Consider the following 12,006-nt stretch of genomic DNA (forward strand, 5'->3'; position numbering starts at 1 on the left):
ATGTCATGGAAAATATATCTATATACTAAAGATGTGTGAGGCGGGCTCTAAGGCTGTCTGACTTGTAGCTATGTGGGCTTATGAGGAATTGTCAGTTAAGGAGTTGTCTAATCTGTTCCCTATCTGCTGTGCAGTGCTTACCTCCAGCCTAATAAACAGAGTACTCTATGTGGGTATACACTGAAGAGCTAGCTGCGGAGGGGTCACATGCATTCGTTTCCTGCTTTACTTATTAATAGGCTGATGACAGACTTCAGGAAGTGCTAGCTGAGGAGTTGTCCTGTACAGAACACGTTATACTATGCACACAGTGTATTAGGACACGTGTAATGCTAGAGGTGATAACCACGTTCAGGCATTATCAGGCGATCCTTGATCTGATGTGCCCTGTGTCCATCCTCTGCAGTCGCCCCGATCTCCGGCAGATCTGCCATCACCCCCTTGTGCACTGCAGATGCTCCCGGAACAATAGGGCAGAGACAATAGGTGCACTCGCATCCATCACAAGCAGCCTAGCAGGTGAGCGGCAGAGAGCCACTGCTCGTCCTATCACTGCATCCACCCCGACAATAACGAAGAACGCACATAGGGGAAAGCGCAATAAAGCTGCTACATACGGCTTGAATCTGAAGCCACCTCCATGGCCCCGCCCCGACGGGCTGTCAGCCTGTGGTGTGTGGGGACGCCCCGCCCCGCCTGCCAGCCTGTGTGTGTCAGCAGGCCCCGCCCCTGCCTGTGTGTATGTCGAGAGGCCACGCCCCTGCCAGTGTGTATGTCAGGAGGCCCCGCCTCTTCCTCCTCTCAGGTTAGGTTGCCTCCCTCTTTTGTGAGTTATAGCAACTGTTGCCTTGTGAATCCAGCGCCATAGCCACCGTAGTCCTGGCGACTGTTACCCATCAACAACAACTACTCCTCTCCTCCTCATCCTCCTCCTCCACCACCATCACCACCACCACCACCACCAACATCATCACCACCACCTCTCCAACCTCATCATCACCATCCTCCCCATCACCCACAACAACCAGCACCAACAACAACATTATACTCCACAGCCAAGGTGAATATCTTCTTCTTCTTCTCGTGTGTGTGTGGTGTAGCTGCTGTGTGTCCCCGGATCCCTGCGATGTGCTGCTGATGATGATGGTGGCTGCACGATAGGATAGGAGGCAGGTGCATGTGTACTGCCATGGATTCTCCTCTCTGCCTTCCTCTTTTTGTCTCTGCCTGTGTCTGTGTTCTCATCTCCCCGGTCTAATGTCTGGCATCGGAGGGGGAGGAGAGGAGGGGGAGCTGCGCTGGGCATTTATGGGGTTAACCACCCTGAGTGCTCCTAGAGGGGAGGAAATGGGGACTGGGATTGTGGATGGCAGTGAGCTGCTGGATGAATGAAGACTGGGGATGGTGAGGATGGTGAGGATGCTGCTGTCACAGCTGATGGGATGCCTTCATGGCAAAATGCTGCTTGGCTTCTCTTTGTTGTAACCCTTGCTGTGTCAGAAGGACGTGCACATCACTGCCACCCAAGTGTAGAAGGAGTTAACCTCGTCTTCCTTTGTGCTTCAAGACTCCATTCAGGATTTGCACCCCTAGGACATTATTTACTGACTGGTGAGGGGGAAGGGATCCCTAGTGAGTTTTACAGGTGCACATTGTATAGGTCCCTTATAACAATTACTTGATAACGAAGGCTTTGTCAGCTCCATGTGACAAATGAATGAGATGTTGCTCTATGTAGTATATCTAGGAGACCCTCCTCAGGCTGGATGGGGGGTCTCAGTACTTGTCAAGGGCCTACCAGCAGCTCCACCAATCGCACTGTTCTCAGTGGTGGATTTGGCGTTTCCTTTACTGACAGCTGAAATTGAAGACAGGTTGATGATAAAGAATGCATGAACCATGTGAACTTGAAACGTCTGGGTGTCTTATCTTATGACGCGTTTTACATGTTGGCACCAGCAGAGCTTGTGTGGAGAATTTTCTACTCGCTGTATTGATCTCTGCTTTAATGACTTCATTCTTCGCTTGTCTGTAATATATATGATGTTGGGATGTTGCATTATGCTGAATCTATATGCTTGTGTTGTCTTCTGAAAAGAAATTGACCTTTGTGCCAGGCTAGAACCAGATGGCGACGTTCATCTTCTGATGTCACCTGTTATATATTATATGTACATGTTGGACATGTCAGCCATTAAGAGTTGCACCTATAATAGGAGCATACGCTGGCGATCACTCCTATGGAAATCAGTCAAAATTGCCACCATACAGGGGCACCATCATTGACTTTTCTAGAAAGTTGCCTTAGCCAAAGTGGGCAACTCTTGTACTGGGCACTCCATGTATGTTTAGCTTTACAGCAAATCTGTAGATATATTCCAATTATTAGGACTTTTCATGCATATATTATAACGTGTATTATTATTGTTAATATGTAATTTAAGTGTCATGCTATACCCATTGTTTATATCGACTTTAACATGAAGATCATAGACCTACTTCATTAAAAAAAAAAGTGCAGCTTCTTTTTCCAGATGACTTGATTATTTGTTTCCAGGTTTTTTTTTCTCTTTCTCAAGCACTTTCACACGCAGATTACTCTCTTCATGAAAACCTACTTCATCCTCTGCAGTTCCAGGGTAATTCCTGGAACACACACAAAGGCGGCTGCATCTGACTTCTGAGCAATAGGGAGATATAGAGAGATATGATGGCACCCGGATTGCCACTCTGCATCTCTACGTGTATATATATATGGAGAAGACCTTGAGTCAGATGCTCGGGTGTTACAGTTGTTTTTCTGATTCTGTGTAGATATATAATACCATTTATTGGGTATACATCATCACTAAGGAAGCAGTTTGGCTATTACTTCATGCTGGGCCTAAAGCCTTTCTGTACTGACAGTCAATAGAAATACATTAAGTCTTGTGTATGTGTTTTTCATGAGACAGTCACATGATAATTATATCTGTGCAGCCTGAATTGGAGCTGTTCACATTTGTTTTTCAAGCACTTCAGAGGTGTACACCAAGACTATTCACGGATGTATCACATAGAGTGGCATAAATTGTCCTTATTTTTTTACTGAGCCCCACTGCATAGAAAAGCTATAAAACCATACTGTTGTACAGTTAAAAAAAGGTATATCATCCTGACATATGCCGAAAGGATCCTCTTTTGGCTTACGGTGTGTTTCTGGGAACCTGTGGACATAGCAGTACCTCTGATGTGACTGACAGACAAGGCTCTGCTACATCTGAGCTGTAATAATGTGGCAACGTTATCCTTTGACCCACGTTAGTATCCACTGTGCTGCCTAACAAATATAATTGTATTAGTGCAATTTGCTTACCGATACAAAGTGCAGTTAGTAACTATTTTCTCTATGGTGCCGTGCATGAGACTCAAGGCCGGTATCAGACTGGTTATTTGATGGAGTTGGGACCAGTTGGGGTCCAGATGTTGCAGCCATAATGAAAGATCAAGTTTTTTGGAGGATTTTTTTCTAATTTTCAGCAGATTGTCACCCATGTATCATCTGTGTGTTTGTTTTTTACATCCGTGTGCGATCCCTTTAAATACAATTACATTAAACCAAGTACATGATCACATACAGTTTCCTAGGCTTATAATAGAAATATATCTGTAAAAATTGGATAACACTCTGATGGTCCGTATGAGGATCTGATTTTTTTCTCGCACCCATAGACTTGAATGTGTGAGTCTCATCCAAGTCTTGGAAAAAAAGTAGTGCATGCTGCGATTTTTTTTTTCTCACGGACACTCGGACCTAAAAAAAAAATCATTAATCTGAACAGCCATATTGAATAACATGGGTGAGTGCTCTGTCCGTGTGATATCTGATCAAAAATCACACAGCACATGGCCGATTTATACGCTCGTCTGCATGAGCCCTAAAGCTCAGTCTTCTCGTCGTCTCACGCTGGACTTACAGTGGTTGTCAGAAGTGGAGGACTACTTGTTGGCAATGTGAGGGCACAAATGCTTTTTATATTCCTATTGTCTATATCACAAGAATTCTGGCTAATAATCGCGCTGTCAGTGTATATTTGCATTGTGGGTATTATAGTTATATTAGGAAAAAACATCCATGTTACTTTTTCTTAAAGCGCAGTGTCTGAGCTAGTTTTTTTTTTTTGTAACATCATTTCACCAAACCCAATGTTTGTAGAGTAAGAGAAGGTTAATTATGTGCTCTGCTCCATGGAGAAGAGGATGGTGGCATTGCACAGAATTGTCTTCTTATCCATGACGGTCCCAATGCTACACAATGCTCCATCACCCTATTCCGTAGTCTGGAATGGAAACGCTAACAGTATCTTAGGTCTGAGAGTTATCCTTAGTCATAATCTCATTATTATTAGACATATTATCAGTTTTCTGTCTAGTACTAATATTATTGTTAGTAGATTAATATTTAGCATTAATCCACTTTTTTGTGTTGTGAGTTCTATTATTCAAACATATATATGTCTATATATATACATACATATATACATACATATATATATATATATATATATATATATATATAATGACTTCAGCTGTACATTATATGGTTTTTGAAAATGACCATAAACCTGTACTTTAACTGCTCAGAAGCATCTCAGAGGCTGGATTTACTTGTGACTGATTTGGTCTTAGTCCGATGAGAGTCCGTATGGTTGATTATCGTATCTACGCTGTGAGGTATTTCTGATCAGTGGCTGCCCATATAATACATGGATAGATCAAGTCTGCAGAAGCAGGAGCACCTCCTAGGCCACGTTCACACATTGAGGATTGATTACTATTTTACCTCGGTATTTATAAGCCAAAACCCGGAGTGAAACAGTCAGCGGAAAAGTGTAATAGAAACACGTCACCACTTCTAGATTTCTTCCCAGCTCCAGACTTTGGCTTATAAATACTGAGGTAAAATACTGACCAAATACTGAACGTGTGAACGTGGTCTTAGGCTGGGGTCACACGAGCGTAATAAAAATCGGTCTCATTCTCATCCAGTAAAGTGTGATGATTTTTTTGTCACTTGTCATCCGTTTGCTGTCTGTATACAATACATTTTTTTAACTCAGCTGCTACTAATCATTTACAGTTTCCTATGTTACAGAATTGTAATGCATCCTTAAAAATACTGCTGGTTTTAGCTTGCAGATACTGATGTGAAATACTGACCAAACAATTAAAGGGGTTTTCCCACCAGCAAAAATTCATGTTAAGGCTGAGTTCACACGATGCGTATTTCATGCGTTTCCGCGGCGTTTTTGCAGTTGCGGAAACGCTGCGGAAACGCATGAAAAACGCATGGTAGAAGGGAAGCAATGTTCCCCAATTGAAATCCGCATGTGCTGTGCCCATGATGCGGATTTTTCCGCAGCGTAAACGCTGCGCTCAAAAATCCGCAGCATGTCATTTAATTTTGCGGAAACGCGGCGTTTTCGCCGCCATTGACTTGCATTAGAACGCGCCAATTCCGCAAGACAGCATTTGTACTTGCGTAATTGGTGCGTTCTAATGTGCGGATGGTACCCGGGTGTGGAGAAGAGGAGAGTCTCCTCCACACCCAGGTACCATTAAAAAAGCTGTAAAACAAGAATAAAATAAAAAATATATATATACTTACCATCTGTCGGCCCGCGCAGCGCTCCTGCTTGGTTCCCGGCACTTGCAGTGAGTTGTAGGACCTGCGGTGACGTCAGAGTCAGGTGACGGGTCACGTGACGCTGATGTCGGCAGGTCTTTCAATTCAAAGTTGCCGGCAGCCGGGAGAACGGAGTGTAAAGCAGGACAGCGCGGGCCATCGGAGGTAAGTATATACACTCTCTCGGGTCACACTATATAAATCCATGCTGTTTGCATGGATTTATATAGTGTGACCTAGTTGTCAAGCACTTTCCAGGTGATGCTAAAATCGCTTGGAAAGCGCTTGTCAATCTGCATGCGGAAACGCATGTGAATCCGCATGTATTCTGCAGGAAAAACGCATGTACAATCTGCATGCGTTTTTTCTGCCAGGGAGATGCAGAAATGATGCAGAAATTTTCTGCTTCATTTCTGCATCGTGTGCACATAGCCTAAAAATTGTCTGTGTCTGACCATGTACGGAACGTACCACATCTGGGCAGGGAGGAAGCAAGAGACAACACAGACATTACAGCAGGGGATCACAGAGGATTCATTTTGTGAGGTAAAACATTTCCCGTGCTGTTTTTAAACAATATTTTACCTCACAAAATGAATCCTCTGTGATCCCCTGCTGTAATGTCTGTATACTCTTTTGCTTCCTCCCCTGCCCAGGAGATGTGATATGTACCGTACATGGTCAGACACAGCCAATTTTTAACATGTACTTTTGTTCGTGGGAAAACCCCCTTTAATGTGTGAACGTGGAGTTATACTTTATAGTAGAAGTCAATGAGAAGGCTCAAAAGATGCCTGGACGCCAGTGTTTTTGTTTAAAGGGGTTGTCCTGTACAAATCGGCAAGTCTGCATTCACTCTGTGTGACTGCAGACTCATGAATCTCCCCAGCGCACGCACCATGTGCTGCGAGGATTCGCCGATTTCTAACCTGGGACCAGAGGGTTTGTATGACTTATACATACTCCCGGCCAGTGGGTGTGGCCTCGCTTTCCATACCCTCGCTCTCTGCAAATAAATGGAGTGAGGCCACACCCACTGGCCGGGAGTATGTATAAGTCATACATATCCTCTGGTCCCAGGTTAGAAATCGGTGAATCCTCGCAGCACACAGTGCCTGCGCTGGGGGGATTCATAAGTCTCCAGTAGACTTACCGATCTGGACCGGGCAACCCCTTTAAAAAAAAACTATACCAATTTCTTCATTACTGAGTGGAGTTAAAAAAAATATGTCCAGAAAATGCCAGTTAAAAAGAAGCCTCAAAAACTATGTTAAAATGGGAATTGGATGTTTCGTCCCCAGCAATTCGCCCCTGGGTACATTTCGCCCCCGCACATTTCGTCCCCAGCATTTGGCCCTCCAGGATGTTTTGCCCCCGCACATATCGCCCCCAGTTTGAAACGTCAGGGGGCGAAATGTACGGGGGTGAATCTTCCTGGGGGCGAAATGTACCTGGGGGCAAAATGTACCTGGGGGCGAACAGATGGGGGTGAACTGCTGAGGGCGAAACTTCCTATAACCATTAAAATAGTGAGAAAAACACTGGCGGTCAAAAACTCTAAAAAATCACTCAGGAAACAACCAAAAAAACACTAAAAAAGATGCTCCAGGAAGAAAAAGGCTGGTGTTTCCTGAAGCGCTTTTCTTTTGCAATACTCGCCTGCAAAAGACAGGTGTATATATCCTTAGGCTATGTTCACACAGTTTTTTGCAGATGTTTTTTGAGCAGATCCTCTACAAAATCCTCCTCTAAAATCACTTTATGCTACGTTCCCACGATGAGTCTTTGGCGCTGCAGATTTTCGCTGCTTCAAAAACGCAGCATCTTACAGATCCAGCAAAGAGGATGGGATTTATAGAAATCTCATGGCCACTGGGCTTTTTTTTTTTGCTCAGTGTGAACTGACCTGCGATTTATGTTTCAAATCCGCAACATGTAAGTTTTTCTTGCAGGTATCTTTTCTGTGCTGATTTTCACCATAGACGTGCATTAGATGCGGAAAATGCGCATTAGTGCGTTTTCGTTGCTGAAAGGCATTAAAAATGCATGTAACCTGCACATGACTATCAATAAAGCTTTGTCAAAGCCAAATACCAGGAAGTATCAAAATATAAATCCGCTTTATTTAAAGCATGACACACCAACAAGAGACAAAAACCACGTCAAAAACGCAATAAAACTGCACTAAAAATGCAATGGAAAAAGCTAATTTACATAATAGGGCCAGAAATTCTGCAACATTAAAAACTCATCATGGGAACGTAGCCTCTTGGAAAACTGCTCCTAATCACTTAAGGGAAAATCCACTTTGTTGTTCATATGAGGGTTTTTTTTAGCTTTTTTTTCTGAAAAGGTTTTGAAAAACACCCGGTGGAAAGAGAAATTTATGTGAAAGCCTCTCGAAACCAGACAAATCAAAAGGCTTAAAAATGATTTAGGGAAAAAAAACCTACCAAAATCCTTTCAAAACTCCTCCAAAAAGGAGTATTTCCCGAAACAATTTCCACTAGAAAACTCATAGTTGATTGTAAATACTAGTTGTCCTCTGTGGTTTATTCCGTTGGGGAAACGACTGATCTGTCCTGATCAATCTTGATCACTTTTTCCTAATAACACTAAGTTCACATAAGCGTATAAAAATTGTCCTATTTTCATCAAGAATTTTTCATTGTATTGTCATCCGTATGGTATTCGTTTTTATACTTTAGCAGTGAATAAAATTCACAAGACAAAAAACTGTTTCCTATGTTAAAGCACCACTCCAGCGTTTTTTTTTATTGCACAGCTGGAGTGGTGCTTTAAGGCCACGGCCGCACTATCAGTATTTGGTCAGTATTCGCTCAGTATTTTTTCTCAGGAGTTGGAGCGAAAACCAGGTGAGGAACAATCAGAGGAAAGGTATAATAGAAACAAGTCACCAATTCTGCATTTATCACCTACTCCTGGTTTTGACCAAATACTGATAGTGGGGCCATGGCCTTAATGTAATTCTCCTGCCCCCGTCTCATACTCACTTGACGCCACCTTTATCCTTTTCCAGCATTGCTCCCGTCGGTCTCTGGTGAAAAGTGACCTGCCGGCAGCACCAGTGTTTCATGGAGTGGCGTGAAGGTCACTTTTCAATACAAGTCTATGTGAGCCTTGTTCTGGCCTCGTTCTGGCTCTCATAGACTTGCATTGAGCTCTTGTGACGTGACTTCTGACTTCCGGACAGTCAGAAGTTACGGGCACACGATGGCGCCGTGGGACCGGAGCGACATCGGTAAAAGGTGAAGCCACTGGAAGGTGAGTATAAGGATGGGGGTAGGTGGCTTATATTTAAAGCGCCACTCCAGCGCTGAAAAAAAATTGGATGCTGCATTTTTTTTTCATCACACAGACATTCGGCCTGGGGAAAAATAAAAGTCAATTGAACAGTCCGACTGAATAACATCGGTCCGAGTGCTGTCAGTGTTTCCAAGGACAGCACTCGGACCAAAATTACCGTTGTGTTAACATTAGTGATGAGCGAGCGTGCTCGTTTAGCCCATTCGCCGAGCATACTCGGGTGCTTTCCGAGTATCTTCGGCGTGCTCGTATATTATGTTCGAGTCCCTGTGTCTGCATTATTTATGGCTGTTAGTCAGCCTCAGCACATGCAGAGATTGCCTGTTTGTTAGGGAATTCTCACATGTGTTGAGACTGTCTAACCGTCATAAATCATGCAGATGCAGGGACTGGAACATAATATACGAGCACACCGAAGATACTCGGAAAGCACCCGAGCGTGCTCGGCGAAAAGGTTAAACGAGCACGCTCGCTCATCACTAGTTAACATAGCCTATAAGTGAATACAGACTCAGATAGTAATAATATCAGATAAAATAATAACAGGGATGAACACTGATCAGGGTTAGTACATCAACTGTTCAATCTATCACTTGTTAACTTCAATAATAAAACAGATTGTGATAGATTCACTTGTGATAGCACCCAGAGTTGCAGTATGACACTTTTTTAGGTCCTGGGAAAGAAAAACAAACCAGACAGATGTTTTGCTAAGTGATGCATTTAGGAATCTGTTTACACCCCACAGAAATGAATGGTATGTGTCACACTTTTTTTCCATTATTATTTTTTTTTCCATTTGTCTTCTCTTTGATTCTGCGTGTTGGTGTTTTATGTTGTAGTGTGCATGTGTTATGTAAGCCGTCTGTTGTCAGTATCTGTCATTTGGGAGTTTGCAGCATTCCCATTGCACTGAGTAGAATCTATGATGCAATAGTTGTTAATTAGAGCAGTCACAAGCAGCCATCTCATGATGTCAGTGATTACTTAGGTATATTTAGGTTAATGCTTAAAATGGTTACAATTAATTTTAGGCTGATGAAATAGCAGCTTGAGTCCATTTATTATGTTCCGATGGTAAACCACGATTGTGATAAGTGGCTGTCGGCTTTTCCCATGTAAGATTGTATTTATGGCTTTTTTACTTTATTTTGGCGTGATTATCGCAGCAAGACGCACTTTATGTAAGTATATCCTTAGGTTAGGTTCAGCCTGGCATATTTTACGTCTGTGCCAAACTGAGTAACGACAGCGCATGGCCAATGTTATTAGCTATTGTAGTTCTGATGAGTTTTTATTTTTTCACATGGATGTGGTACCCTTGTGAAAGTCTCCTCACCTTGGCATGCTTAACATGTCACTCTCCGGAAGGATAAACGTTACCCTTTGGATCCCGGTCAGACGCCTCTCACCCAGCCAAACCAGATCTGCACTGACGAGGGGCAGTACCCCGAAACACAGTGTCTGCAAATTCAGATTCTGGTTCTGGCTTTTATCCTAAGTCATGTGACAAGGCTCGTTAGAGAGTTGATATTGACTTTTAGGATTGCTACTTCCTATAGATGGCGCTATATACAGTGCTAGTCCTCTTCCTCTCTAAAGAGACAATATTCACCCTTGTGAAAAAAAAAAGTGTGACTTTTGCTGTTTTCACACCAGTTTTGGACATCTCCCCCCAAAATTGGCATAGCTGGGATGGCATGTAATAACGTCTGTCCATTAGGACTCATGCACATGACCGTATTTTCAGTTCGAAAAAAACATCGGATCGCACTCGGACCAATATTATGCTATGGGGTCTTGCACTTGTCCGAATTTTTCCTTTGACAGAGCCGTGCCGAGGAAACAATCGCAGCATGTCCGAGTTTGAGCCGATATTCAGATCACAGTCGGCCATGCAAGTCAATTAGTCTATGGACTCATACTGCACTCGGATGACATCTGAGTGCAGTCCAATTTCCACGGACTGACAGAATGGAGAGGATGGAGACATTTTTTTTTTCCATCTTTTCCTCATCCAAGAGAATCGGATCATACTGTGATCAAACTCTCATCAGAGTGTGATTTGCATAATTGACCCAATTTTCTTGGATGAGAGAAAATACGATGGTGATAGCATTTTTTGCCCCAGAATTGTTAGGAGCATTTCTAGCGAGGCGCAAGGAGGCACACATCACTGAAAAGATGTATCGTATTCATTAAATAGCACCTCTTAATGAATTCAGATCATCCTACTCCAAAACGCCCCTTCATTGAGTCTGGCCTGAATCATTATCATAATTGTGGATATAAAAAATTTATGTCAAAACCAAGCACACAGATGACTTATAGATGTGAAAAAAGGACATACCGAACATCATACGGATGGAAAATGAGTGATTTTTTTTCCTACACTTGTCTAAACCCAGCATTAGGCATATTTATTTTGAGATAGTTTTTCTAATTTTTTGCTGTGATTTTATTTATCACATGCCAGTTTTTACAACGATTTGGAAACTCATTAGGAGAGAGTAAGAAAAACAAAATAATAAAAATTTTGGCGGCATTTTCACTTTATTTGTAGTGGGACCATCCCCTGTCCGTAGAAATACATTGAGGCAGATTTATGAAAATCTGTAAGAGATACTCTGTTGCCCATAGCAAACGATTGCTGCTTTTCTTTTTCAGGAGCACTGTAAGAAATGGAAAGTGTGCAGTGATTGGTTGCCAAGCACAACAAAGACAGCCTCTGTTTTAGACAGAGGTTTTAAATCTCCTATATGGCGTCATGAAAAAATGTCACAAAATATTTACATGCGATGAAAGAGAGTCAATCATACATCACATTACTGCTACTGTCATGTGCCTTTTGCTATTAAAGCTGCAATGGACGAGTGTGTTCCCCAGCAGCCAAAGCCATAAGCCATGCTAGATATAGATGACCGACCCCTGTGATGTTCTTGACGGTATGATATAGGGTCTCCTTTTTTTCTGAAGACCTCTGTGCCATAACATTTATTTTTGGATGTTTTATT

The 12,006-nt window shown here is 42.7% G+C and overlaps 1 protein-coding gene across 5 annotated transcripts in view; it reads left to right on the top strand.

The window, feature by feature from the left end:
• The first annotated feature begins 783 nt into the window (after positions 1-783).
• RFX3 (regulatory factor X3) overlaps positions 784-12,006 on the top strand; it is a 390,908-nt gene continuing 379,685 nt past the window's right edge. For all 5 annotated transcript variants that reach the window (XM_073669195.1, XM_073669206.1, XM_073669227.1 and 2 more), the window contains exon 1: positions 784-1,060. The gene's annotated coding sequence lies outside the window, so the exon portion shown is untranslated. The remainder of the gene's footprint in view (positions 1,061-12,006) is intronic.

Source organism: Phyllobates terribilis, unplaced genomic scaffold (assembly GCF_046119375.1).
Source record: "Phyllobates terribilis strain yellow unplaced genomic scaffold, ASM4611937v1 Scaffold_1__5_contigs__length_1240528914, whole genome shotgun sequence".
Taxonomy (NCBI): Eukaryota; Metazoa; Chordata; class Amphibia; order Anura; family Dendrobatidae; genus Phyllobates; species Phyllobates terribilis.